Below are 4,290 nucleotides of genomic sequence, written 5' to 3'. Positions count from 1 at the left end.
TTTTACTTCCGCCACATTAGAAGATCTGAAGAAAAAAATAAATAATCTGCGAACAAATTTTCGCAATGAACTTTGAAAAATGAACAAAAGTGGCAAATCAGGTGCCGGAACTGAAGACCTGTACGAGTCACGGGCGTGGTTCATGGAGGCTATGATGTTCTTGAGAGACCAGGAGACTCCTGCCGAGTCGAGAATCACCTTGTCCAATAGCAATGATAACGACACAAGCGATAAACAAGGAACAATTTAGGTTAGTTTGTGATATGTTTTCTTTGACAATTAGGACTTATTCTAGTAATATTGCAAACATTTACCAACACAAACATATTTTCTTCAGTGAAATGATATCTTTTAGCCTAATTTTTTAGAGATGACAACGTTCATATTTGCCAATGCAGCTAATATCATGAAAGATATTATGTTCATTTATGCAAAATTTTACTCTCACGTGAAGTAGTATATATTATATAAAGCGTAAATATCCAACGTATAAATTTAGCAAATGCAATAATTTAACACAATATTGACTAGGCTATCGAATGTGTTTATATTTGGGATGATAATTATTTTTAGTGTGGTAAATTCCCATTTTTTACAGTTACCTTATCTTTTACGCACCAATATTACACTGTTTGGAAAGGGGAAAAAACCACAATATATTTACATTATATTTAATAAAGTATTGTTGATAAATCACGTGTTTAGACTATTTATTTTTTTGCTAAGTATAACTACTTACTAATCATCTCGATAACCGATACATCGATAAAGAAAACCCTTGTTGTAGATAACCTATAATTATAATAGAAAAACTATATTAAATAAATGCATACGGTCTGGCCGGCGACTTCATTTTGTGTTCCCTGAATTTGTGAGAGTCCATTGTATCGAGCACGCACTAGCTGGCCAGAGCCAGTCCCTACAATTCTGTTTGCACGAAATCATTACGCAATTTTGGCATCTTGCCAAGGGACACGTCCTTCTCTGCCGAAGTATTGGCGGTAAGAATCTCGCACACCACGTACTACTTTCCCAATGTGTCTACTTCTACACATCTCCAGACCTTCCAGCTGATGTTGACCTTCTCACCAGTCCCCCGGTTGTACATTGTAATTTGCATCTTCCCAGTCCACATTTCCACCCCTCAAGTAGCGTTTTGATTTCTTGCGTAGTAAATTGTGCAGATAACAGCATGCTAGCGTTATCGTTGTGGCTTTTTCAGGTTCCAGCTGTATAGTGTTTCGAATTACACCAAACCTGGGGGACTGTATACCAAAAGCACTTTCTGATATGTGCCTTGCCCTGCTCAAGCGATAATTGAACACTCGCTGGTCATGATCTAACTTGCCTCCGTACGGTTTCAGAAGATTTTCTGACATTGCAAAGGCATCATCAGCGACGAAAACGTACGGCATGTTTCTTCCGTTATGAACGATAGGCTCTGGTTCTGGGAGGTTCAAAGCGGCTTCTTCAAGGCGGCGTCCGAATTCAGTTATAGATATTACTCCTCCATCGGAAACGCGCCCATTTACGCCTACGTCTGCCATAATGAATTCATAATTGGCATTGATGACACCCATGAGTATGATGCTGAAGAACTTTTTATAGTTTAAGTAGAATGATCCAGACTTGACTGTTTTTTTTTTTTTATTGGGAAGTGCTTTCCGTCTATAGCACCTAAACAGTTAAGAAAATGCCAGGCCGACTTGAAGGCGTCACTCGTCATAATCCATTCTTCTGGTGTTTTCGGCATCTGAAAAAGAAATTGAGGGTTGTTACTGAAAACTGACAATAATTGTGATTTCACTACCAAATGGCATTTAAGCAAATGAAACTAAATTTTAATAATTTTTGGGGGATACGTTGAGAATTAGGGATTTTGGGTGGGAGAGGTCAGGGATGATCTCATAGGGGGGGGGGGGGGGTTACTCCCAATGTTGGTTGGATAGCTGTCAGTCAGTCACAAATTTGGTAATCAGTCGGTCCAAAAATTCATAAAATTGCGCGTTTTTTAATAAATTATTTAATTTTTAAAAATAAAATTTATATTTTTTAAAAAAAGTGATATAAAAAAAATATTTTAACTAACTCCACAAATTTTTTGCCCAAGTTGGTCCAAAAATTCATGAAATCCTGCATTTTTTTCCTAAAATCAAATAAGTTTCTTAAAAAAAAGTCCAATTTTTCCTAAAAAACTACCTAATTTAGGGAATTTTGGACCAACTATTATGAAATTTTGGACCAAGTGAGACTTGGTCAAAATATTTATACTAGTCGGTCCTGCATGTATATCCTGAGTATGCACTTAACTGTTATCACCCACGCCGACGATAATCGTGGCGTGGATGATGTTTTTGTCGTCTGTATGCCTGGGTGTCTGTCTGGATGTCTGTTCACGGCATAACTCAAGAAATATTGAGCCAATCAAGTTCAAACTTTTCACAGTGGTAGGACTTGGGAAGTTCTGGAAATGTCTGTAAGTTCAGGTCATGAGGCCAAAGGTCAAGGTTACAGAAGGACAAAGTGTAGAAAAACGTTATATGATAGGGTGGCTATGAGGTGTGGATTTGTACTCGCAAGAGTAATTTTTTCTATTTTAATTTTTTTTCATTCTGTTCCAGGATGGAGATGACTCAGGAGACGGTACTAAAGAAAGAGAAAGCGAGAACTGTGGAAGGTCACTTCCAGCGATTACACGCCCACTGACCATGCCGAAGAAGCAGTCATCCTCCAGTCCGTCCGTATCTCTCGGCAGAAAATGCAAGCCAGTCACGGAAGCCGAAAAAGCGGAACTCCTGTCATTGGCAAAAGCACGGTTAACTGAGCCGGAAGACCGGTACCTGAGCCAAGCAAAGACATGGGCGCATGAACTGAAATGTTTGGATGTCACACAAGAGCTGTTTGCGAAGAAAGCCATAAACGACATATTGTTTGAAGCTCGATGCGGCACGCTGCACAGAAATTCGTGCAAATCAATGGCAACACCACAACCCCATCCAGCAGTCGATGCAGTACTCCATGTGTCTCTGTTGGCCACTACCAAGTTCAGTCTGACTCTGCACCTTCTTTCATGAACAATTACCAGGGCGGACATTTCTCGCGAGTGGCAACTGAATCCCCTAATATCGGAAGCAACCTGTCCGAGTATTTTGGTAACTTCAGTCCTACCGATTGACGCTTACAAGTGTTGGACTGTCAAGATTGATATATCTTGTTCATGTACAAGTTTAACAGATAGTACGTGTTCTCAGTTGATTTTGATTTTCATTGCTTTGGTATAATAATAAAGTTTCTCAAACAGTACATGCTTTTAAGTTATTTACGACCTTACTTACCTTTATAGTCTGCTGACGCTTCAGACAAAGGATGATGGCCTCGCAGGTATTAATAACCAACTTTCCAATCGCTTGCGGAGATCTTGCTGTCAGAAATTTCAAGTCTTCAAAGGAATTTCCAGACGCCAGGTACCTGAGTGTGATGGACAAGTGTTCACTTGGTGATATGGATGGATGCATGACGGTGTCTTCTTTCCTTATCAATGGCTCGACAAGGCCAAGTAACTCATCGAACGATGGTGCATCCATTTGAAGGAAGTTATGGAAGTCCTTTGATTTGTTAACACGTAATTCTTGGAGGAGGTTGACGTGTCCGTAGGTTTCCCGTTTTAAAAACCAGTCTTTTGACCATTTCCGATGTTTACCAGGAGGTTTATCAGAGTCCAATGCCAACACTAATGCTATGGCCACTGATGCATCCATGTCGAAGATTTTGACGATACTGAATATTGATGGGAAAAACGTCTAAACGTGTGTGGGCAATTATGCATCAAAATTTTGTATCAAAGTTACACGTCAAAATTTTGATGCAAGATTTTGACGCTTATTTTGAACGTGTATGGGCCCCTTTAGAGGTGTTGACTGTTAGGTGCCAGGATTCATAATATTCATACACAGCAGTTATAGCAATTTGTAAATCTTCAGCTGATTCAGCCGTAACAATAGTATTATCAACATACAAATTACGGGCCAACCAAGGGAAAGGCCCGTGCCAACAACAAGTGTTGGCTTTAATACCCCAAGAAGAAGAAGAAGAAGCATTCAAAAGGACTTACATTCTTAAGAACAACTCAACATCGTCATCACCGAGGTTATTCCATATTTCAGAAGCACATAAATCAAGTCCTTTGTAGTTCCTACCAACAAATTGTTCAAAATTATTTAAGTACACAGAAAATAGAAGAGGCGACAGGCTTTCTCCTTGTCTTACACCAATATTACATGGGAAAAACAC

At 39.3% G+C, this 4,290-nt stretch overlaps 2 pseudogenes; one reads left to right on the top strand and one right to left on the bottom strand.

The window, feature by feature from the left end:
* The window catches only part of LOC137644913 (uncharacterized), a 3,708-nt pseudogene extending 261 nt beyond the window's left edge, over positions 1-3,447 (top strand).
* On the bottom strand, positions 798-3,758 carry LOC137644912 (putative nuclease HARBI1; annotated as a pseudogene).
* Between the last annotated feature and the right edge of the window lie 532 nt (positions 3,759-4,290).

This window comes from Palaemon carinicauda, chromosome 8 (genome assembly GCF_036898095.1).
Source record: "Palaemon carinicauda isolate YSFRI2023 chromosome 8, ASM3689809v2, whole genome shotgun sequence".
Classification (NCBI taxonomy): domain Eukaryota; kingdom Metazoa; phylum Arthropoda; class Malacostraca; order Decapoda; family Palaemonidae; genus Palaemon; species Palaemon carinicauda.
This window is presented reverse-complemented; position numbering and strand designations above follow the sequence as displayed.